Source organism: Pleurodeles waltl, chromosome 3_1 (genome assembly GCF_031143425.1).
Source record: "Pleurodeles waltl isolate 20211129_DDA chromosome 3_1, aPleWal1.hap1.20221129, whole genome shotgun sequence".
NCBI lineage: Eukaryota > Metazoa > Chordata > Amphibia > Caudata > Salamandridae > Pleurodeles > Pleurodeles waltl.
The window spans coordinates 1,641,277,582-1,641,303,794 of NC_090440.1; the positions used below are offsets into that span (position 1 = coordinate 1,641,277,582).

General features: G+C 40.4%; 1 protein-coding gene across 1 annotated transcript in view; it reads right to left on the bottom strand.

Annotated features, from left to right (window-relative positions):
* SLC25A12 (solute carrier family 25 member 12) overlaps positions 1–26,213 on the bottom strand; it is a 451,247-nt gene that overhangs the window by 276,526 nt on the left and 148,508 nt on the right. The gene's annotated exons all lie outside the window — the stretch shown is intronic.

Here is a 26,213-nt window from a genome sequence, read left to right on the forward strand (position 1 = left end):
GTACCCTATGCACCAACTGTGATAAGTTACAGATGCCCAAGTTGAGGTGGTAACTCATTTGCAAAACAGAAAGGGTCCCTATTGAACGTTTGCCCTTTTGCAAACTGGGTACCAGCTTCAAGGAAACAGTCCTTTTTTTTAGGCAACCCAATTTCCTTTACAGAAATCAGGCTGCTGAAAAATAAATTTAGAAAACCTAGCACAGGGATGCTGGTCTGCTGATCCTTGCAGGCCACTGTAGTAATATTAGGCAATCGTAGTGTGTGCTAATTGGGACCTGCCTAATTAATATTCATTAGGGAGGTCAGTCTATGACCCACGACAATTCAGTACGATCTATTACTACTTAGGTCAGATTTGCAATATAAGATTCGGTTTGCACAAAGTAGGTGTGCAATTTTGGACCACTTTTTTGCAAATTAAATCTTCCCCCTAATACTAGGACAAATACTAGTAGCACAGCCTCACACGCCGAGTCAGACACCAGTCTAAAAAAGGTAACCCCAGGATCATGGCATCACTGAACTGCTGAAGGCACTACGAGGTCACACCAATGGCAGAATGCATCCAGTACAAATGCCAATAGCGTAACATAAAAAGTCTACCTTCAAAGAAAAAAAAAAACAGTCAAATTTGTCATGCGCATTTACAAGTATGTAAAATGGTCTACAGCCACACCTACATTTAACTTTACTTAAGTAACGTCCGTTTTGGTGCTTTAGGCCCCGGGATATACTGTGCTATATAAATGTTGTTAATACTAGTAGAAATAGTAGTAAAATATTCCCTCGGTACTTCTTTATTTCCACTATTCCTTAGGGATCGGGAAGTAACCGAGTGGCACAATCTGTATCCCATGAATATACAGTTATGCAGATCCAAAACTGAAGCTTCTGCACAGCCCCAAATTGTAGCTTATAGTATCAATTTGTTATCTCATAATGGTGCATCCATTACGAAGGTTAGGCAGTACCACAGCCCCGGCTACAGCTTTAAAAATGCATAGAGGAGCAGTTATATGTGTGACTGTATGGATGGCCACTTTCAGAGCAGCAGGTTGGAACATTTGCAGCAAAGACAATTTTCTTACTTTGAATTTGCCCACTGGGGTAATGAACGGTGTTTTATTATTGTGTTTGGCTTGGGATATAATTTTAAAATGTACAGGACTACCCTTACCAGGATGCACTCTGCAGCTCACTTGAGGTCCACTTGAACAAAAATGGTATTCAACTGATATCAGGTGCCTGCAATTAAATCTGCTGAGCAGCCAGGCAGGTGGCCTTTGAAAAAGGAAGGAAATATTTGTTCTCTGCTGATGAAGGGATGAAACCAAAAACACATGTCCAGAGATGTTTGAAAATACAAGGCCTGAAATAATGAAAATGCCAAGTAATTCTCTGTAAGTTGCTGACTTTGCTACATTCCATTATGACCAGTGGCGGGTGCCCTTTCGTTCAGGACAACTCTCTCTTGTACACCTTTAAAAATGCATATACCTCATTTTATCTCAACTGGAGCCCGCTTTATTTTAAAGCCACATTGGAGTTCTTTTACACTTTTTCTGCACAAAATAGACTTTGTGGGTATTAATAAGCAAAGATGTATTTTTGGGTATTATGTTTTATATTTTATTTTATCGGATGTGAAATTTCTGAGAAATTGTAGGCCAGTGTTGCATATAATACACACTTGCAAGTCAGAGGAGTATTTGTTGCAAGTCCTGTAGTGTAAAGTGATGTTCACGTAACGCAATCTCTTTAGAAATAGGATCGATGTAACAACACATTTGTGAAAACATTTGATATATTTTTTACAAATTTATATTAACAATTGAATAAAAGGTGAAAGTGTGCTATCCCAGGGTAATTAATGAAATCCCTATGTCCCTATGTCCAGCATTTCCACTAAAAGACACTGCTCCCAACCACACTTCCTTCTGCCATGTGACAGAGTACGGCTGCCAAGGCGTCCTAGCAAGGTAAGCTTAGTGGCTCTTCAAATAAATAAACAAACTACTATTATCGTTATCATTACATTATTTGTATTAGTAGCAGTATCAGTAGTAATTATCGTCATTATTATTATTAAAACTAATAATAATGACAATACTACTAACAATAATATGTATTCTTATTACCCGTATCCTTATTCTGGTTATGATTAATGTGGGTAAACTTAGGACTCTTAGAGGCGCCCTCTGCTGTTGTTGCAGTATTGTTTCTTTCTAAAATGAACAGCTTTTGTTCAACTAATACACGACTGGGAACTCTTTTGTGTATTTTGGGGGGCAATAGCTCTAAAGTGATTTACCAGCTTTCTCTTAAATATCTGGGTTGGGGCTGCTGCTGTGTAGAGCAGGACCTTGGACACCATGACCTCTAAGACACATTCGGCTTGAACATTCATGGGACATGAGGACATCTGAACACTCCATAGAAACAGAAAGCAGGTAGCTAGTGGACAAGGGTTTATTAGGCAGTAACTGCTTCTATTGGACGGAAGACACTTTAGTTGGGGGGGGGGGGGTGCTGCACTTTCTTTGGGAGCTGGCATAACAAGAATTTCGAAGACACGTGATTTGGGAGAGCAAAGTTTAATTAGGTGTTTTTTAGAGAAGGGAAAAAGGCATGATTCAAAAATGCTTGCAAGTCATCTAGGACACATCCTCAGGTGCATGCAGGGTTGGCAAAAAGACATTCTAGAGGAAATGAGAATGACAAGGTGTAATTTGCTGCACGGCAAAGGAATCATGAAACATAAGAGAACGAAAAAGGTCTGAACTGCGTAGGAATCGTGAGGCTAGAGACACATTTTCAGAATAATTATAAGGGACTACGTTTAAACAGTGAAAAGGCGAAGAGACTGTGCTAACGGGGAATGACTCAGATAATAAAATAATTATTTTTTTCCTATAAGAGACCATCGAATATATTAAATATTAAAAGGTGTGTGTAGGAACAAAATTATATTTTTCTTAACGGCTCTCTACGCGGCTTAGATGGGTGCGAAGAAAACTGGGAGAGATTCGCTTATGGCTAGGGCAGACAAAGGGTTAAAGAAACGAAAACGGGGCATAGAGTATCAAGACAGACTGCACAGGGATGCGGAATATCTGAAACATTAGGTAGTGTAGATTGAATAGCATTGTCGCTGTTGTCAACATAGCCATTCTAACGACCACAAAGAAGCAAAAGAATGCTGTTTACAGACAACATTGTTAAATGGGACGACATAATGATCAAGTATAAAGGTAAGAAATGAACGTACAGCAGATGATTGTCCTACAGAGCTAAAGATTAGACAAAAGATGGAGAAATTTACAAGAAACTGCAAGGAGGGTAGACCTGAGGTGAAAATCTGAGGACAAATGAGTGCGAGAAGAATGAGTCTATCATTGGTGCAGCACATACCCACAATGGAGTGATATGTTTTCTAGAAACACAGGTGCTTGTTTTCTATCCCTCCTGGCACAATGGACTCATTCGATGTGCCTTCCTGAATCAGAAAAACTGTTGTACTGCAGCCACCCCACAGTCCACTGAATCATACTTGAGAGAGAGGTGTTTAAGGGAACAATCAATCCCATGAGACATTACAAAGGTAATTAGTGGAAGTCCAACCCCTCTCATTAAACAATTACACACCCAAGAATGCTAGAAAACGAGCAGCGCATTTTAAAGATTTATTTTAAAATCAAAACTCCTAGCCTACTGCACACTATATAAATTGTAACTGCAGTGAAGACAAATTAATGGCAGCAGCAGTGTTTACTAAAAGTGTGAATAAGAGGAACCGCTCCAACATGATTGCCTGTATAAATTCATGTACTACTACCCTCGTTTTGGAATTTTTAAGAGCTAATCTAATTCTAGCACAGCAGAAAATGAAACCTATTTTAAGCTCTAGACATCATTCACACCTGGATACCTGTTTATGCAATAAAGTTTATGTCTAATGTAATAGCAAAGTCTGCTATTCTCATTTCACGAGGCCAGGTGCACAATAAGCAAGCAAAGGCCAAGCACCGCCCAAACCCCGTAGCCTTCAATTCGAACCAAAGAACAGATTTTGTACAGCTTCACCTGGCATGAGGAATCATCTCTACTCTTCATTCTTTGTGCTCAGTTTTTATAACCTTATTCCACTGTGGTTAAAACTCTTAGCATAAACAATTAACAGAAAATAGCATGCAGCTCTTTCACTTATTTTCATTCTGCGAGACTGTGTCCCTTTGAAAAACAGCACTAAGCAGTGCAGCAACAGAAGAGCAGGCCTTGGCATTACAAATGACCCAAAGAGCCTCTTTGGCCATGCAAAGCACAAAGCGAGACCTAGAGAATCCCTTTTAGAACTTATCCGGGAGCAATCGAAGGGCATTCTGCGGGTCTGCACTAGTTACAGGTAGCCAGAGCTACAAGGTTACAATTGGGCACCCAGGCCTGCAAACAGTAACACAATGAGACAAACACATGTGGCAAGTCATAAATCTTAAAATCAATAAATTAATGACTTGTTCATACAGCTAACACTTCCACTTTGAGATTGAGAGTTAGAGGTGCCAGGCAGAGTTCAGACTTTGCTTATGAAGGTCCATCCAAGAGCCACAGAGGAGCAGCCAAAGTTCTCATTAGTTATAGTCAGTAAAAATGCCCAAGAGGACAGAGAAACAGGCAATGTTATGTGCTGTTACAGAGAGCCATTGGAAAAATTCTGCAGGATTTACCCAGCAGCAACAGAGCAGCAGCCCATGACATGCACAGGCCACAGGAAATCAAAATCCACTACAGAGTATTCTCAGGAGCAACAGTGAACAGCCTATAGTAAGCAGTGGTAAATGCACTATTGTGTTCCCAGAAAGGTCACAGAGAAGTAGTCTATTTAATATCATCAGCTGAGTTGTGGAGCTGGGTCTGGAATTGATTGAAATTGCTGTGGTTGTGTGGGAATGGCAAAATAAGTAAGGTCAATCGTGTTGATAGACCTAATCACACACAACAGAACCAATAAAAACAAGAGATTCTTGTATTCTTACCAGATGTACCGTATGTAAGAGCTCACTGGAATGGAGTAAATATACATATAGACACACAGATGCAGGAGAAGCCCAAATCCTACGATACTGATGGCAAAAACAGTGCAGCATCTGGTTTCGAATCAATAGAGCAGCTATGAACATCTGGGTAGTGGTCAGAGGAGCAATGGGAGCATCTTTCCTTGTAGGCATGATTGAAGCTCAGACATCTGTCAGCGCTATGCCAGGAATACCGCCTGCATGGTTCACAGTGACAAACACGGAGCACAGCATGCAAGTAAAATTCCATGAGATCTAAACTTGTACAAAGAAGGGAATGCTTACCAGTAGGCATGATGCTGATACATCAGAGGCCTCAAACAAACCAGCAAAAATGTATTCTCCAAGACACAGGAGAAGGCTTCCTTCCTTAACTAATCTCCAATTAAGCATGCATCTGCATCGAATAGCAAATACACTGCACAGTGTACCTTTAGATATTATTGTGTGATCCCAATTATCTTATGAAGGTCACTGAGGCCAATATGAGAGTAAAAGACAGTTTCCAAAACTGGTATTATCAGCTATTTAGCTGATATGCAGGCATTTCCTTTTTAATGGAAGAATTATAAATATTTCTATAGATATAGGTTAGCTAGTGCAAGTGACAAAGGTACCAACATGAACATTTCTTTGCTTATTAAGACCATACTCCTTAATTCTACATTTGATAGTCTTCTACTTGAGTAGGTGTTCCACAGAAAAGCCCTACTTTTATATAACACACAGGGTTTTACTGTCTCAGAGGCAAGGAGTTCTGACACTGCATACGGATGAGAGAGATGTTCAAAAGGAATATTTCCGCCTGTGATACGTTTCAAGATGCACAGGTCTAGTACCATTAATCACTTCTCCTGCAAAAGCTAGCATATTATGCCCACTGATAACATATCCTGTGATACAAATATGGGCCTTGCGATAGCTAGACTAATGACGTACAGGCTGATGATTCAGCTAGTAGGATTACTCTTCCTTGAGCCCTGTGCTGAGAAGACTCAAATTTTTTTTTGCTTCTCCTTCTTCCTCCCTAGGACTGATAATGTACACTTCATTCAACACAGATTATTTGTTCTGGAGAAACATAATGTTGCTTGGTTTCTGATAATAAATTATCCATGGGCCATCAAATTACTAAGGTTGCTGCCACTTGTTTTGCCATACTAAAATGGCAAAAAAGAATTCTGGTCTGTCTTTCCAGCTCTGCCCAAAAAACGGACATCCAGGCTTTAGTTATCTCCATTACCCTTTATCTAGTTGTCAGGAAGAGCCTAATCAGGCATCTCCAGACTGAGCATAATGTGATGGCTAGACTGCTACTCCATCCTCTAAAGTTCTACACATGGCGAGTATGCTCTGTGAACTTCAGTGGCTTCCAATCGAGTGCCACATCCATTTCAAATCACTGTGTTATGTTTATAAATGTCTATCCAATTCCGGCCCGAAAGTTCCTGGTGTCACCATATATACCCAGTTGGCCTTGTGCTCGAGTAACCTTCACCTTGCTCTAGTCCTCAGAATCTGAAAGTCCTGGTAAGGGGTGAGAGTTTTTCCTTTCTATGCCAAAAGCTTTGGAATTCCAACCCCCTCCCAACCCCTACCCCCGAGCTGAGAGTCTGCCGTTCCAAGCCCCATAGGTAGCCCAGCTTGGGTAGCCATGTGCTTTACAAATTCCAATAACATAAGAACAAAGGCTGTTATATAACAGAAGTAACTGCAAGAGCATGGCATAAACTGCTGGAACTAAGCACCTACAACAGGGGAACAGCACAGACTGAAGGGCACAGAATACTGGAGAAAGGGCTTGGGTGCAATGAAGGGTGCAACACATACTGCGAGACTACAGCTAGGGTTGCCACCTTTCTTAGAAAAAATACTGGACATTTTTAACGTTTTGCTATTCTAGAACAGCCAAGAGCTGGCAGGAGAAAATACATTTCTGTAAAATTGGCAGGACTACTTTCTAACAAGATAATCGCTCATCTGTTCGCACTAACAGTCATTCTGAAAAGATTTAGACAGCTCTCACATACTCTGTAAATAACGTAGTTATGTTTTTCCTTTATTTAGGTTTGTTTCAGAAGGGCAAAACAATTGGATGCTATTGCTTTTATCAAAGGTTTTACTGGCCTCGGCTTAAAAAAAGAGGAGGCCGATAAAAAACGAAAAGGTGGCAACCTTTAGCACAGCACAGAATGGACTAAAGTGGGAGTACAGCACGGACTGCAGGAGCACAGACTGCAGGACCGAGCACAGAATCCAAGACTACAGAACGGAGGTTAGTACAACAGAGATTGTAGAAGCAAAGCACAGAGTGCAGGAGCACAAGAGCCTGATCTCACCCTTTTTGGCATGATTCCCTTTTTGTGACGTTTTCTCATTCACAGAAGAAGCACAGCATAGCAAGCAACAGTGCATGTCTCTCTCTCTCTCACGCACACACATACGGTCCATTTCAGACATCAGTATTGCAAGTATAAGTTGTATGCTACCAAAAGCTTACCTGCAAACACGGTGGGGAAAAAACAAGTTGTGATTTTAAGTTGTCCTAGGTCAAAAGTGAGACTATACACTCATGTTTTGCCATGTGCTTTTTGGCACCTGCAGTGCTGGGTGAATAATACAAAAGTCAAAAACACAGGTACAAGAATGCCATTTAAACAAGCACGTGCAAAACCAATAGATCTGGTTTACAAATGAAAGTACCTCTAGCCGGAGCAGCAAGTGTGCATGTGTGTGTGTGTGTGGTTTTGGGTAATAACAAGTGGGTGAATGCAAAAACGAGTTATTGAGTAGATGAATGGAGGCATAAGTGCAAAGATGGGTTTCAGTTTCCTTGGGTGATGAACGGGAGACTGTGTGTAGAATGATGGCTCGGAGACTGTAGAGATGGAAGTATCCAGGCGTTTACAATTATAAGGCAGGGATATTGGCTTTGCCAATGCTTCTTTATAATCAGTTGTTCAGAACTGCAGGCCGTACAGGACTACAATTTAAATGACAAAACTGAGTTACAAGGATAGAGAAACCCTACATTACCTGATTTTTTTTTGGACGTCTAAAAGGGACAATCCATTATTACATTTTAGATTATTTGTGCATGAATATACCAGTATTGTCACTGATGCACGACAAACTATTTGGCCACATACGGCTTCATTACTTATCGTATTACCGTATTAATTTATCGATTTCAAGTATACTATATTTTTAGGCTGTTAGCTGGCCTGTTTTAAGGTATGCACAGCTGCAACAGGAGGTACGAATGAGAGAGTTCCATTCAAAATTTGAGGAGAAGTGAAATATGGGTGGAAATGCTTGGCAAGAGTGGCCACTTAACTACATCACTGCATGTGTACTGTGAGCTATGGATTTGGAGGGCTGGAGAGAGACGCTTGAAAGGAATCCCACATGAGCCGTGAAAGCGTCAAGGCACCAGAGGCAGCAACTGATATGCCAGCAGCACCATCACAGAGGTAAAGCTGCTCAGTGTACCCCTCGCTCCCACACAAAAGGAGCTAAACATGAATGTAGTGGTATTCTGGCCTGTGGCTAATACAGCAGCCTCGTGCTTCATGGCGTCTGCAGACTAGGAGTCATAGCCACGAGAGCTCAGAACATCAGATCACAAGACAAGGACACCATTGAAGAGGTCCTCAGTAAATCAGATTACAGCTATGTTATCCAATGCTCAACTTGTAAAGAGAAATATATAAATAAATAATACATAAAGGCAGCGGTCCAACTGGGCCTACCAAAGACTCCCTTAAGTAAACCTCAAGCCATGAATCAAATGTGGTACACAACCAAGGCTGAGATCAAAGTCATCATCTGTTTACAGCTTACGTTTAGAGCCCCCTGTCATTCCAAACCTTACTGAGTCAACTTCCCCCCTGTTAGCTTTTCATCTTGCATTCGCTTACTAGCACCAAGAAGCTATTCACTTATGCAGTGTGCACCAGACAAATGTATAAATAATTAAAAATAATTAAACACCAACCAAGTGGTGGAATTAGTGACTTGTGAAACGAGAGAGAAACAATACTGCTGAAAGCATGTCTCCTCCAGGGTACAAGCAAGAAAATCTTCCCACACTGGAACAGCAACTGATATTTTTTTGTCCAGTGAATAACTCAGCTTAAAGAGGAGTCTGAGCTGCTGTGACAAATCACATCTATACAAATAAAGCACGTTTCCAAAGAAATGATCACAAATGTATTCTGCAGTACTATAGCAGTTGAGTTACATTAATACAGGAGAACAATTATGTAAAGATGACAGTTATGTGAATCGGAAAAGAGACAATACTTCTGAAGCAAAACAGATGTCTTAGTTTTTATGACGATATATAATACTTTTGTGATGCTATGAAAATTGAATGGAAAACTATTGTGTCTTACATTCGAGGCAATTATGTCTTAAATTCGAACCATGCGACCTGAAACCTTTCTGTGTCATGTAGCCTTTCCTAGAAAAGAAAGAGGCATTATTTACTACTAGAAAACCTAGAAGTTCTGCTTGAGCCTTCTTGGATGTGGCGTCCAGCATTTGGACATCTCAGGCTTCAGCGTACAGTACTCCTGACATTTTATCTTTAGATGGTTACTAAGAATTCCCTTTCCCAAGAATCCCTCTGCAGAATGCTCTTAGCATCAGAGATCAGGCCCTGACATCCAGCAGTGTTTGTTCTCTGGTGGGTCTTCCATAGCAGCCACCCTTCCTCTACCATTCTTTCTAAATGGTGGTATTTTTTCCTCTTGCAGTTCAATTCTAAATTTATTGTATGGTGCTCAGAAGTCCCAAAACCTATAAGTGCATTAATATTGATATAAAGAAACAAAACATTTATCTAGTTTTTATACCTGAAAATCACTGAATTTGAAATGGATTTCTTCAAAACTATCACATTGTAAAACAGAACTCACAATGTTCTAGGGAACTACAAAGGAGATAAAATGGGTTAACATTACATAGCCTGCAGCAGGAACCATAAGTTTCCTTGAAATCCACACACCATAGACCAGCCCTTGTAGCCACACACTAGACCCTTTTGGGGGATTGTACCCCTAAAGTGACTCAAAGCTAGTAGCTGTGAGGGCCACCGTTCTCCATATCCTCCTTAGTTCTACTGAATCCACGTTTACTGCGCAAGAGCTAGTTCATATGGTGGTGCTTGGTGACATTTATACGCAGTGGAATTTTAGATTTTAACACGTTTTACCATGCAGTGAGTGACTATCTCTCCAACAGAATAATGAAAAAAAGCGACTAGACTCAGATGTAATATTATAAAGCAAATATGCCTCTCCCTCCACTGCCGAGCGGCTCAAGAATGTACACGCACTGCTCGCCACGAGACCCTACAGTCTTTCATCTGTTCCGAAGAAATATTGGAGAACTAGAGACTGAGACAAACAAACGGTATATCATAATTCTGTGTGTTTTTAATTGTTACCTGAGCTAAAGGAACGTGTCAGGCGTCGAGCAAGGGCCCCTGTTCTGAGGCCTAATGCCGCATACCTCTCCCGTTGCAAGTGCTTCTAGGTATTACAGAAGAATGAGCAAATACTTTATCGACAGCATAAATGGAAAATGGAAAAACCGCAATTTGAAAATGTACAAAGATGTCAAGATAACCTGGACACAGTAGGCGTTGGTTGCGAAAAAGAAAATCGATCTGAAACCTTTTTCTAGACCTGCTAACAAGGAGTGGTAAGGTGATGGGTGAGTGAGGGCCAAGAGGGAGTGTGCTTCAGAAAAGTGGTCGCTGAGGTACGAGGGCGTTTGTGCCCCGCTAGCCTCAGGCAGCCCCAAGGATCATGATTCGAGAGAAAGAACTGGGACTTTGGTTGATATCGGATGTATTTCTTCCGCTCTGTTCTATTCTTTTTTTTTTTGTTGCAGTTTTATATAGCGCGAAATAGGCCCAAAGGCATTAAAGCGCTTTATATGAGCACAGGGTCTCCCTCTATGTGCTTTCACAGCAACAATCCATTCATTCACTTGTCCGTTATCAAACACCCTTAGGTCAAAACTCACACAGACTCTAAAATTATTGTTCACATTTGTACAACTTGGGGTCTGACAGTAGATCGCATCCGCCCCAAAGGCACACGAAACATAAATTAACTTGTATGTTTTTTTCCACTGAAAGAAACATGGGTTGTTTTTTTGTCCCAGGATTTCTAACGTAGATTCAGAAGACTCGATCAGTGGCAGATAACAAATGATCAAATAAATCACCTGCATTTACACGCAGGAACATGTATCTTGTGCGACTTCCTAAAAACCTGTCTTAGATCTTCCCATCTTGGACTTATACTGGACACCCTACCTAACAGCACCAACTGCAAATGAAGATGGTGTAAGCCAAGAACATATATATTTCCAGTAGTCCAAAGGTGTGCTATATGTTTACATTTTATAGTTGTATGTATACAGAAGTGATAATACTTTGTGTGTCTACATTCAACATAGGAAACGTGCAAAACAGTGACTGCAAATAATATTCATATTTTTCAGAGATCAAGAGTCTCATTACAGTAATGGGAAGGGCTGAATCTTTTGGGGCTGCTTCCAGAGACAGAAGGGCTGCGTAGGGTTGTCACTTAATAAATATTTTATCCGTCTGGTCAATATTTTCATCTTGTGGCACATAAAAACCATCAAGAAAGCGACTAAAAACAGGTATCTTTCTCCTTTGAAAAATAAATGAAAGCCACAAATACGTGGTGGAAACTCGTCTGAAAACCTTGATGCAAATCTATAAGATTCCTAAATTGTTTTAAAACGAACATAGGTAAAATTGCCTTGTGAAAGAAGAATATAGTTTTTTTTCTTCCAAACTATTGTTCTAGTTAATGGGGACACTAGCTGCCATGACTTGGACACAAAACCCTTAAAAGCAACATTCTAGTTTCAGTCTCTAGCGAGAAAGGAGAGTTTTGTACACTTCCTCCAGGGCTGATTATGGTTTCCATTTCCATAGTAATGGCTGTGGCAATTGTGTGGATAATCTGGGCAGTAAACAAAACTAAGATTTCAGTTTGATACTGGACTCTCATTCAGGGAACAGATTACTTCAGTTGCAAAGAATACCAATGTTCAACTCATGAGACTAGTAAGGGCCCTCCATCTATTACAAATCAACCACAACATTGAATCTGCAAGAGCTCCGGTTCTGTCACAACTGTACTGTTTCAACAATGTCTACACTGGAGCTCAAAGGAGGCCATTGTGGAAGTCTGGAGGTCCCTGAAGCACACAGAAAACATGGCCATATCACTCCAACTTCAAAACAATAGAGAAGCAAAAGATACAATTCAAAGTTCTGTGAGCTGCCCCCCGTTTCGTTCAGGAAGAGGTCCCAAATACTTCCAAACCCTAACTCCTGCTTAACTATTTAGTAGAGCCCCTGATGTCACAAAGGTCATCAGAATGTGACAATTTATGTGTATTGAAGTGCTAACAGTTACACGTAGAAGCTGCACCGACATTCAATTTAAATATGCACTAACTTGTAGTTCAGAGTTTCACTTTGGTGGTATTTGAATAAAATCACGTTAGAGGGATAAAATTGATGTTATTATGTAATTTAGACTCTAGACTAACAGTGCATATAGAAACAATATTGAATTTCTAATGACTGATGAATTACAAAAATGAGAAAAACATGCACCTCTGTTTTACTTGATGAAATGCGTTAACAAAGCTTTCCGTTTGATTGAAATGCATCACTCATATTATTGATATTGAATTTGTAAGTTTGCACATTTTATGTATTTTGTAAAAACATATTAATAAAATGCATTATTATAATTTCCTTGTGTAGCATGATTAGGCCCTGTTGAAGCTTGTATTTTGTGACCGGGCTAGAAATGCTGATTCATTTCCTAACGTGAACTTTCTTTTATGTTATGTTCTCATGAGAAGCTTAACTAGTTAGTAATAGGCTCTATTGTTTAACCATAGAGAGAATGTAGCATAGTGTCCTTGACTGAAGAACACTGTGGAACATGGACTGACATTGCATACAATTGTTTCAAACTTGAGTGGAGTCACATAGATGGAAGATGTTCTCATGACACACCTGGGAAAGTATTGAAATGTTTCAACTTGGAGTCACGTGATCAATTTCTATTAGATGATGCCCCTGCAACGTGACATGGACTGATACCTTTGGCGAATCAGCAGTCTTTGGGAATTCTAAAATATCGATGGACATTTGGACTTTGGTCAGTTCTCAGATGCTGTCCTGATGCTTTGCTGATGAAGTATTGCTGAATGCTGTGCCCCTTAGAGAGGTATGTTACTCTGTGTTTTGTCCCATGAGATGCACATTAAGCATAAAACATCCTTTTTATTTCCCTTTAGAAGACTCTTGACCGAGCTTCTGATATGCTGACGCTTTCCCTTTTTACCTGTCTTTTGCCTAACTTAGTTAGTGACCAGTATTGCCCGCGTGTGTTTCTCCCCACACATGTATTTTCCTGATTTGGTAAGTTGTAGGGTTTAACTGTGCCCAACTAAACTTTTTTGACTCTTCTAATTTGATTTGACTGACTGATGATTGTTAATTCTGAGAAACATATAATCTCTATAACTAAGATATTTTTGTTGATGATATGCGTTATTCTACTTGAATGCTTAGTTTTGTTAAGGTTAGTTCGCCTAAACCTATTTTGATGCCTTGTGCAAACCTTGTTGCTTATGTATCTTTATAACTTGGTTTTGCACATTGTTTATATGACTTTGAGCTTGTGTTTGTAATAAATCCCTTATCTTTATTTCTGATCGGAGTTTTCCTCCCGTGGCCACTTTGTGTTCAAACTGTTGGGGTTTGAATTCAAAGTGTGTTGATGGTTTTACCACACTACTTACTGGGTCCAAAGATTCATCAACCTCAAAGAGCACCCATTCCTGCAAAGGATGAAAATACTACAGCAGTTCTGGTAGCAGAGTTATGGTTTCATTCCATAAGGGGGAAAACATTTTTTTAGTGTAGTGTTAGGGAAATAAGATTGACCCAATGTGAATGCCTAGTCTAAAGATTGCCCACCCCAAATTGTGTGCCATGGTTCGTTTCGAAGACTGATGAAGGTAATTTCCTACAAGTGATGGGAGTGCGAGTATCAATAGGCTTACGCGCTTTCATTGCTTCTGGTTTGAAAACTGCAGTGAAGTGTGATGTGAAGTGTTTTGCAAGGTCATCGTAGCTCAAAGTGGTTGTGGCACTTTTTGTAGAAGACACTTGGTTAATGTATTGTCTGCAGGGAAGTGCATGTCATGAGACGTCATTAACAGTGCTAATAGTTTTCCTTGAGTGAATATGAGCTGTTGGTTGGTTTATAGTGAATCCTGAGTGCACATGGAGGATTTGTATCAACTGGAGTGAGAATTGCTGGTCAAGTTTTACTCATTGGATAATTGTGAAAGCTACAGTTGGAGAAGTGAAAGTCTGTACACCTTTGATTTGTTTGAGTCCTTACCTGTAGTGTGCAAACATGTTGTTGGTTTTTGCTCGCAATATTTTGCATTAGGTGTGTGTGAGGGATTGTGTGAGAGACAATTATGAAGCAATTGCAGCTGTTAAAAGAAGTGAGTGTCATATTGTCCCGCTCTGGTATAGGTCGGGTAGTGTGAAGCTGCAGTGATATTGGTGCACAGCGCCATAAGGCTATTGGTTGATTAAGAGCAGAGGATTGTGGGATTGAAGGTACTTCCTGATTCGTTCAAAAGTTGCTGTGATAAATTGAATTTGACCGAAAATGAAGTTTCTCAAAGCACTTAAAAGTGCATTATGGGGAGACGTCTTTATTCCAGTTAACGATGGCATACAACACCACCAGAAGGAACTCCAGGTTTTATTGTGTCATCTGCTGAAGGTTTTCATGCATATCTTTGGCTTGAACAATGATTTTACTTACTGAGAAACCAGATGCTTTTAACTTTTTCCCCGATATGGAACATTTAATTTGCTAGTTTAAGACAACTTAAGGAGAGTAATGTATGAAATGAGACCGCCTCCAAGACCCGCACAATTTGAAGCCTTTAGAATATGGGAACTTGTTTGCCATTTAAGAATTACAAGAAAATATGGGAATAGAATGTAGAAAGAGAGACACTTTCAGAAGCTAAATGGGATGCAGAGCAGAAAATGTAGACACTAGATATATTAGATGGAGTAGGAATGTTTCCAGCTATTTCAGAGGAATGTGATCATAGTACAAAACGAAAGACCCAAAAGAAACAGACAGAAAAAGCATAATAGACAGCGGAAGCTTAGAGTAAAAGAGACAGTAATATATGGCAGTGATTCAGATGATGAGTTTATAAATCAGTTACTGATGAATCGTCCACCACCGTATCAGGACAGGAACGAGAAGTAAAACAGTACAGAATGTAGCCCCAAATGTGCCAAATGCTCCAGTTGTACAGACCCCAAATCAGATTGTTCCAGGTACACCCGCAAATTCAGTGACAGAAGTGTCTGTGGTTTATCCACCAGTTCCAAAAGTTAATACAGTTCAGCTCATGCAAGGTCAAGTTGTGAATCAAATTGCTTCAGATCCCAATGTGAGTCTAACAGTGCAGACAACTTATGTGAATCAGCTCATTCAAAATTGTGCCCTTACCAGCCTGTGCCCATGTTTAGTCCAGTTCAGACACTTCTAAATGTTACCACCAGTCAAACAGGACAAAGCTTTAGCACTGTCGTAACAGGACAGGGTGCAGGAATGTCAATTAATCAAACTCAGACAAATCTTATGGGTCTAGATGCACTAACAGTCCCAGTGACTATATGCCCAGTTGTTCCCTTGTATCCTTCATGCAATTCTGGAAGTAATCCCCATTCGAAGACTGTTCTTGAAACATCAGTTACATCTACTGGGATTTCACCAATTGGTATGCAGAGATCACTATATTCAAATAATTCAGAGATGGAGAGAGCAGCTTCTCTTGTTCCACCTTCAACCCCTACATGAATTGCAGAACCTAACCAGATGTTAAGTCAAGCAGGATTTATTCTGGATGTGAGGTTTCTTAAAGGAATCACATTGCATTGCATGTTCAAACAAGATCAGATCCCTAATATACATTGTAGTACCCTGCAAGAAGTACCCTAGAGAAATAATATTAGTTTGCAAGGTTTCGCAGCACATCAACTGAGAGATTGGTTAAATAGTTTGAGTCCATAAGGTGCAACAGGATTAATAAACTGCAATACCAGAACAGAAGAAACGAGAGAGAGAGAGAGACAGAGAGAGAGAGACAGATCAGTGAAGGTGCCCAGACTGAAAATAGAAGTAAATCAAATTCATAGAGAATAATGGTAGTGCACCACTTGTCCAAGTAAACAAATTCTGTATTAAAAAGTCCAATCCTTTTGAAGTGACCTACCGTAGAGGTATGACACTAAGGGACAAGTTGTGTCCAAGTTATATTACTGTGACTAATAATGCAATGAGGCTTCCCATTAAACCAAGAGGGTTCTATGTCTGTCATGAATGTAATATTTGCATGTTGGGCTTAGACAAATCAAAAGATTTCTGTTATAGCACTACAAGAAAATATACAGTCAGACATTTTATTAATTGCAAGACAAAATATGTGATCTACGTTCTGGGCTGCACGTGTAATAAGATCTATGTGGCGAGCACTGTAAGGCCCCTGAAATTAAGAATACAGGAACATGTACGTGCCATAAAAAATAAAGACACTAAGGGCCAGATGTAGGAAACTTTTTACATGGCGCAAACAGCGAATTTAGCTGTTTGCGACATGCAAAAAGCACATCGCGATGTCCATTCCCATTTTGCGAGTCGGTAACCTGGTTACCGACTCGCAAAATGGGAATGCGACTTGCAAATAGGAAGGGGTGTTCCCCTTCCTATTTGCGACTCGCATCGCGATGCAGAATTGCTTTGTGACCACAAACACAGTCGCAAAGCAATTCGCAGTTACCACCAGTTTCACACTGGTGGTATCCCATTCTCAAATGGCCCTGAAAACATTTTTTCAGAGCAGGCAGTGATCCTATGGAACGTTTCATTTTTTCGTTTGTACTGCAACTCGTCTTCCTTTAAGGAAAACGGGCTGCATTACAAAAAAAAAACTGCTTTATTGAAAAGCAGTCACTGACATGGTGGTCTGCTGTCTCCAGCAGGCCACCATCCCTGTGAGTGCGGCGACTCGCAAGGGGGTCGCAAATTGGGACCCACCTCATTAATATTAATGAGGTGGGCCTTTGTGACCCCCTTGCGACTCGCAGATGGTGTCAGGGACACCATCCTGCATCCGGGTTTGTGACTCGCAAATTGCGAGTCGCTCAGACTCGCAATTTGCGAGTCGCAAACCCGGAATTTCGTACATCTGGCCCTAGGTATCCTTTAACACTTCACATGATGCAATCCCACTCTGTGGATGTGTGAATCTGGTTTTAGGGGGTGGAGCATGTACCCCCTTCACCAGAGAGGAGGAAACAGAGTTAATTTTACGCCAGAAAGAGGCGGCATGGGTTTGTTACTTTCATTACATTACATTTCATTACTTTTTATAATTTGTGTATTCCTCAAGCAATAAGTGACAGAAGCTCTAATGAACTGGATGAATATTATGTCCTTTGAACAGTGTAACCATCTTCCTTGGGGATTTTTAACACAGTTGAGTGTTCAATTTTGTTAAAAATGCACACAATTAATTCGATGTGTACTGTCTTAACATTACAGTTATATTTATATTTGGTTTTTTAAATAGTCTGATATGAATCTTTCTTTCTGACTGGATTGACATTTAGGATTGAACATGGGCAGTCTTCTGCAGTGACTTATCCTTGAGAACTTCAGCACATTAGAATTTCGGGCTATAAACCAGTACGCTGTGGTGCTTATGAACGTTAGGAATATTCAATGGGTGCATATGTGTATTTGCTGTAAGGAATATGTGGTCTGGTGGAAATAACTATATTGTACGTTTTTGGTGGCATGTAAGTTCTTTAATTCATCCGTACATTGAGAGACACTCTTGCTCTTACACATCCTAAAATGGCTGCCGCAACCACTATTGATCCCCTTGTTTAGTGCATAAAGTTACAAACACTCAGTGGGAGCACGTATGTATTTACTGTTTGGAACATGTGGATCTATGGGAATCTCCATATGGTATGATTTTGGTGATTTATGATTTTTAACTTATCCGTAAATTAAGAGTTCCTCATGTTTCTATACATTTCAAGATGGCCGCCGCAATTATTATCAATCCCGATGCGGCATGTCTTTTGACCTTTGGAACTTAGTTTGCGGGTTTACAGATGGTACTCTTGCTACCGCTATGTGTGAGTGCCATGTAGTGTAATATATATATCTGAGGAAAACTGTTTTGTATTTGGGTTTTAAGTGGGCAGAGGTCGATTTTGAAGGTCATATCAAGTTTGAATTACTAAGACTTCATATTAATATGGAGAATGAGAGTCTCATTTTGACAAAGCATCTTCAAATTAGATGAACCCATATACTTCATACTTTAGATATATATTTTCTCCAATGGATGAACTGAAGTATCAGTTCAATTGGGTGATTTCATTGTGGAATATTGCTTACTGTTGAGATATAATATGGAGAATGTGGCATTTACCAATGAGTTTACTAGATTACATTTTGTGATTCCAGCATTCTTTTAAGTAAATAGTTTGTAAGTTGTCAAGTGGTGCGGTTTTCTTTTCACATTAGATATGCCACGGGTGACTCCGAGAGTTTGAAGGAACTGTATGAGATGACAAACCAGTCAAAAATTGATTAGGTATGTCTAAAATGGCACATTTGGGATTTTCACTAACTGTTTTTTTCATATAGGTCACTTTTAATGCAGATGAGGCAATTTGTTGATTGGTTACGCTGGGCACTTTCTGTGATTATATATAATCGTTTGTTATTTTAGGGATTATCTGATGAAGTCCCTTGCCAGTCTTTCTATTTTTTTATTTGTCCGTTTGTATAAATGTATATCACTATTTATATCTATGTTTGTCCATATGTGTGGATAAGTTATACTTTTTGAGTATGTAACATGTGGGAGTTTGTTTTTTGTGCTTTCAATGTGTATTATATGTGTTATATTACAGCCCTGAAGAAGTCCTATGTTGGAGGACGAAACGCGTTGGCTGTTGTTACCATATACTTTATATTATTGAGAACAAGAGGAAGAAAATAAAGAGAAGACGTATTACAATCTCACTTCAAGAGGATTGGAATTTTTAATACAGAATTTGTTTACTTGGACAAGTGGTGCACTACCATTATTCTCTATGAATTTGTTCGTTTTCACCCCCTTTTTTCTTGAAAAGTTTACACCTTAGCAGCAGGTGTTTGATTTAAGTGCACACAGAGAATAATATACAATTTGTTCATGACTTTGTTGTAGATATATTGGGCCAGGTGCGCGTTCTATGAGCTTGCTGCATTTTTTGTTTGGGTGATTAAGTTAGAAGTAAATCAGTTGATTTTGGGAAAGTTAGACATAACTCAATTAGAAAGTTACACAGAAGACGAACTATGGTTCATGTGCAAAGATGTTACTTAATGTGCAGGACAGGCATATGAGAGATTAACTGAATAAGCCAAAAAACATGATGTGGATTTAGAAAAATCAAAACCCTTGAAGAGAAGATACTCATTGGAGTTCAGTTAAAAAGATATAGTTAACATGAGACCACCTGGAATGAAATTGTATAGTAAGGAATTGATTATATACATACATACATGGGGTGCATTGAACAAATTGGAATGCTGGTGGGCAAAGAAAAGAGATCAGAAGAAAGCAAAGCCAAATGTGCCTCCGGCCGGAGCAACTCAAGCCAAGGACAATGTGAAAAGGATGCCCAGGAGAGAAATACCAGGTGGAGGCTATGTCCCTGTGCCTTGGAGTAGGAGTGATATACTGTCATTCACAAATGATTACTCGAGACTGAGAGAAAAGCCTGTGTAGTGGTATAAGCAGACAAATTTGTGAAACTTTAAAAATGCCTTGGGGAAGATTTGAATATGTTGTTTGACACTGTTGTTCCGACTGGTTTGTGGACTGAGTACAAAGTGCAAAATGCTGAACAATGCATATATTCACCCCCAGTCACAAAGATCTGGGTTGAATCCATTGCTTTTTTGCCCACCAACATGGGGAACAGGGTCAAGACTGATTTGCATATGGATTAAACCCATATCTTTGTGAATTGGGGGTGAATGTTTGCATTGTTTAGCATTCCATCTATCATCTGTTCTTTTGGCTTTTATCGCCTTAAGTGGGAAGAGTATGCCCAGACGTGGGTCCCGTGCTCACTGCGCAACTGGATTCAAGCTAGCCTGGCTGATGAGCAGTGATACCCCAAAACAAGTCCCAGGATGCTTGATTCCGGTCTAGGGAGGACCTTGCCTAGCAGTTTGGGCTTAACTGTTCCCATGGGGAACAGGGTCAAGACTGATTTTCATATGGCTGGTTCTAAACTGGGGTGGTGTGGTGGGCAAAAAACTATGGATTAAACCCAGATCTTTGTGTCTGAGGAGGAATGTTTGTATTGTTCAGCATTCTGTCCATCATCTGTTCTTTTTGCTTTTGTCGCCCTAAGAGTGAAGAGTATGCACAGACGTGGATCCCGTGCTCACTGCGCCACTGGATTCAAGCTAGCCTAGCTGATGAGGGGTGATACCCCGAAACCAGTTTGAGGATGCTTACTTCCAGTCCAGGGAGGACCTGGTCTGGCAGTTCAGCCCATGGGGAACAGGGTCAAGACTGATTTGCTTATGGCTGGGTCCAAACTAGGGTGGGGTGGTGGGCAAAAAAACAATGAATTAAACCCAGATCTTTGTGAGGGGAGCGAATGTTTGCATTGTTCAGCATTCCATCCATCATCTTTTCTTTTTGCTGTAAAATTGTAGAACAATACCAGAGTGTCACATTGTACCTAATGATGACATGTAATGATTTGCCCAAAGATTTAAAGGAAACAGTGGCACCTGAAGTTTTAAAGTTTTACAGAAAAAAAAATTGGACTCATTAAGGGAGTTGAGCCTATTAAAATAACAGTTAAACCAAATGCGTGTATCCAAAAACACCTCTGCATAATATGTCCCCAGAAACTATTGGTGGAATTACCCCTTTGATGGATTGTTTAATATTAAGCTGGGTATTTTGGAAAGGAATCATGGGAAGTCAATGTAACTGTCCCATTTTAGGATTGTGAAAGCCCTATGAAAAATACTGCATAGTTCAAGATTTGAGAAAAGTGACTGAGATTGTTGTTCCGTGGTACCAAATCCTGCAGTGGTTTTATTCCAAATTCCCTGTGAAGCTAAATGCTTTGCTGAGATTGATCTTTGCCAAGCGTTTTTCTCTGTGCCATTACATGAGGAAAGCAGTATTTATTTGCATTTAAATTTGACAGTCGTGTTTTGGCATGGTGCCGAACTCCTAAGGGGTATATGGAGTCACCATCCATTTTCAACCAGATCTTGAAAAAGGATCTGGAGACTCTTAAAATGCCCCATTATTCAGTCTTAGTGCAATATATTGATGACCTGTTGGTTGCATCAAATACCAGAGAAGCATGCAGAGGGATATCATTGCCCTTTTGAATAATTTAGGAGAGAATAGCCATGAAGTTTCCTCTGCAAAATTACAGTACTACAAGAAAGAAGTCCTGTATTTAGGTCACCACATTGAAAAAACTGTCAGGAAAGTGTCACAAGAGAGAATCTCAACAGTCATGCAAATTAATCCTCCTGCAACAGAGAAAGAAGTTTGAATGTTTCTGGAAATGGTTGGCTACTGTTGTCATTGGATTCCAAACTTTTCCCTTGTGGCAAAGTCTTTACAGAGGCCAACACACAAAGATGTAACACATCCGGTACCACTGGATGACAACTATGTACGTGCCTTCACTGAGCTGAGAGAAAGCCTACGCCGAGCCCCAGCTGTGGGAATGCCTAATTATAACAAATGTGTTTCTTTGTTTTGTTGCGAAAGGGATGGATGTGCACTTTCAGTTCTGACACCGTTGCATGGAAATGCAAACAAGCATGTGGCTTATTTTTCTGCTACACTTGATCCTGTAGCTACAGCGTTGCCTGGTTGTTCAAAAGCAGTCACTGCCCTCCACATCAGCATTGAGCAGTGCCAAAGCATTGTTATGGGACATCCACTGAACATTTGTATCATCCACTCAGTGGAAATTTTCTTCACCAGTACAAAAACCCAATTCCTGACGAGTGCTCATTTAACCCAATATGAGCAAGTGATCCTTGGCTCTTCAAATGTGAATATTAAGAGATGTACAGTTTTAAATCCTGTTGTCTTGATGCCCATTCCTGTTGAAAATGCATGTGAGACTGAATTGTGCACCAAACCAAGCCCCGATATTCAAAATGTCCCCTTAGATGAAAATAACTAGGTCATGTTCGTTGGTGGCTCCTGTTTGAGAGATAAAGATGGTCCCTAAGAGTAGACTACGCAGTATGCACAGTTTCAGGTGTGATAGAAGCCTCCTGGCTTCGAGGAGTCTCTTCAGCCCAAATAGCTGAGTTTATTGTTCTTACTAGAGCATGCTGTGTTTCTGAACAGCTTAAAGTGACAATTTTCACTGAGAGCCAACATGGGTTTGGTGTGGTTCATGATTTTGGACAGTTATCACAACATTAATAATCTGTTGAATGCATTACAGTTGTCAGCAAAAATTGCTGTTGTGAAATGCCTAGCCCATAGAACATCAACTGATTATGTTAGTCTGGGTAATACCTATACAGACAAGGTTGTAAGGTATTGCTTCCTTAGTGGAGAGTGGGACAGTGATATACAAGATGAGACAAGCCAACATTTCTTAATGACTGCTGTTGGCATATGGGAGGGAGTGAAAAGACTGCAGGAAAAAGTGACAGAAAGAACAGAAAGGTTGGATTAGAGTAGGATGTGTCAAAAGAAATGAAGATGATGTTTGGGTTTCAAATGATGAAAGAGTGGGGTTGCCAAATAGTTTAGTGTCCCCAATGGCAAGACAGTACCAGGGCCAGGCACACACAGGTAGAGAAGAAATAATCAGAACATTTAGGGAAACATGGTTCAATCGCAGTTTCAGAGTGGTTGCTGAAGCCACAAGTCACAGATCTGTAACCTGTCAACAGATGAAAGAAGAAAACACACAGTTGTTACATTGAGTTACATACGTAGAGCAGAAGGGCCTTTTAACACAATGCAACTGGATTTTATTGAGCTGCCAGTGTGCAGGGGAGATATGTCTTAGTTAGTATATGCATTTTCTCACACTGGGTTGAGGCTTATCCCACAAGGAGAAATGATAGTCTCAGAGTAGCAAAGTTGTTACTTAGAGAGTTGATGTCTAGGTACGGATTCCTGACTTCTCTAGAATCAGACAGAGGAACTCATTTCAACAGTGAGGTCCTTATAATCTTGTGTGCTGCATTACAAGTTGGGCAAAGATTGCACTGCAGTTATCGTCCAGAAGTTCCAGGTCTGGTAGAACGATAAATGGAACGCTGAAGTCCCAACTGCCAAACATATGTCCATCCACAACACTGAAATGGCCAGATGCATTGCCTCTTGTTTTGATGAGTATGCACAGCACACCTGACAGAAGACGAGATTGTCTCCTCATAAAATGATCATGGGGTGTGCTATGAGATTGCCAGCAGTGTCTGCCAATGCGCTTGTGAGTATTATGGATGACTTGGTGCTGGATTACTGCAAAGGACTAGCTGACTTGGTACATCCTTTGACTTATCAGGTTGGAGAGGCTACTGTACAGCCGCAGCAGGAACTGTGTCATGACCTATGTCCTGGTTACTGGGTTATGATCAAGACATATGTAAGGAAGACATGCTTGGAGCCATGTTGGAAAGGCCCTCACCAACTGGTCCTCTTGACATCTACAGCTGTGAAGTGCATCGGTCTCCCGAATTGGATACATGCTAGTCACATTGGCAAAGCTCCAGGTCCCTTTGATAAAACAGTACATGTTCCAAAAGGGTTGATAACAGTGAGTGCAAAGGATCAGGTTAGCCAAAGTGTTGGGACTGGACAAGTGGCTGCAGCACAGACTCAGTCTATGGGGTTCTAAGCAAGTTAACAACAGTGACAACAGTGGATGGGACCGGAGGGTAGAGGCAGAATCATTTGACTCATGCAAGCTCGGAGGCTGACGAAAGATCAGTCGTGCTAGATAAAAGCGCTGTACCCAGAGACAATTGGCCTAAAGAGAAAACTGTGCCTGCTGTACAAGTACCATCAAATATTGCTGAATAAACTGAAGAGTCGAGTCAAAGTGAAAGTGATGCTGAGAGTCCAATAAGCAGAAGGTCAAAAAGAAAAAGAGTGCCAAGCAGAAAGTACTCAGCACCTGAATGGACATATTACTTAGCTGATGACTGGGAACTGGGAGTTTGCTACCTTTTGTGCTAAAAATTCGAATCCAGCTCAATATTCTTGAGATTGAAGTTGCTTTGGAATTGAACTTTGAATCTCATTGCCAGTTGATGAAGAAAAACATTACGCTTTGGAAGTAATTATTAGTAATTGCGAACTATGCCTTTATTACAGACATTTGAGCTTTTAGAAGAAGCTTTTGAACGTTTGTAAGTAGAGAAAACTCTTGATGAACTTTCTAGCAGATCAAGGAATTTTGTGAATAATTGCAGTTTTTTAAAGAGACTATTTTAGAATCGCCTTGCTCACAAATAAAAGGGACTGACAAAAAGACAGTGATAATCAAAGCTGCTCTGCATTTTTGACTTTTTGAATTTCTACTTTTGGTCTGGAATTAGAGAACTCATGGAGTCAAATTGCAATAGAAGTAGCAAATGCAAAATACATATGCATAGGGTTAGCTGTAGTGACAGTTATTATGAGTATATTATTGCTTTTAGGTTTGAGTTTGCCCATAGCAAATGATTCAGGTTAGATTGCAGCCACACTTTTCCTGAGTTTAGCAAATCCCCTTGCATATCAAAATTAATTTCACACTGATGAGGAATATTTACACATAGATAGTTCTAAAGGTGATGTACCAGCAAATGTGTATTATAAGCTCTTGTATGAGTATGTCAAGACAATGGAAGTTAATGATTGCTACGTGTGTACACAGCTGCCTTCATCAGTTTGTGAAGAAACTACATATCATAGTTTGCCCTTAACATAAGGAATTTCCTGTAGTCTGTTATAAACATTGTTTTATCAGCAGGAGTATTACCAATACTCCAATTCAAGTGATGATCTGGTGTTTTCAATTGTCTCTGTCATGAAACATTTGCGCAGCATGCAAAAGCAAAGAACATTGATCATGTGGGGGGGGGCTTCTTTGAACCTACATTGACATTTGGAGCAGTATATTCATACAAGAATAATTTAACCTGCATTCTTAGTTCAGAAGAAAATGAGTTCATTGAACAAGTTGAGGAGAGAAGGAGAGCAATGAAAGCCAAAATAGAAAAAGGAGTAGCTTTAGAGAACTAAGAATAAGATGCAACACATTCAGTGGCTGCAAATCAAACATTCCTGGCTACTGATAGGCAACATGTAGGGAGGTTATGTATATATTGTCCTAAATCAATGACTGACCCAAGTTTTGTAGGTACTAGTGAAAGTAGATATTTATTTTTGTTTAACCCCTCGCGGCCTTGGACGTAACGGTTACATCCTGGGCAGCACCACTCAGGTGCCCAGGACATAACCGTTACGTCCTGCTACCGGCCCTCGGGGGAAGCGCTAGCGCTCCCACCGAGGGCCTGGCACCCTCCTCCCCTGGGCAAGGATGGAAGGGTAATCGTTTCCCCTTCTACCTCCCTGCCCCACCCCCAACCGCTCATGGCATCTGATGATGTCAGCGCACATCCTCCTCCGATCACCTGGAAGGGGTGAGAGAGGCATCAAGGGAAATGAAAGGTCTTTTCTTTCCTTTGATGTCTCTCTCAGCAATCGGGCAGCAGAAATGTCCACTAGACATCAGGGAGTTCTTTTTATTTTTATTTATTCATACGGGGAGTAGCCCCTTGGGCAAGGGTCACTCTCCAAGCGGGCAAATTATTTGAAGGCCATTTCTGCCCCCTCCCCCATGGGCAGATCGGCCTATTATAATTAGGCAGAAACC